Raw genomic sequence first — 203 nt, 5'->3', positions numbered from 1 at the left:
ACCGAAAACCATGTTTTGATTTTTTTTTTTACAAAAATTTCAACCCACCATACGGCGATGAAAAGGCAGAAAATCGCATCATCAAGGGTCGAAAAAAGTTGTAGTTTTGTGATTCATGTAGTGGAAAACCTCCAGAACAGTATCCAAAACATCGATTTTTTGAAAAAAATATCAATTTATCACGTTTATTGTCCACTTACGCC

This window comes from Belonocnema kinseyi, chromosome 3 (genome assembly GCF_010883055.1).
Source record: "Belonocnema kinseyi isolate 2016_QV_RU_SX_M_011 chromosome 3, B_treatae_v1, whole genome shotgun sequence".
In the NCBI taxonomy this organism is placed as follows: domain Eukaryota; kingdom Metazoa; phylum Arthropoda; class Insecta; order Hymenoptera; family Cynipidae; genus Belonocnema; species Belonocnema kinseyi.
Note: the sequence above shows the minus strand (reverse complement) of the source record.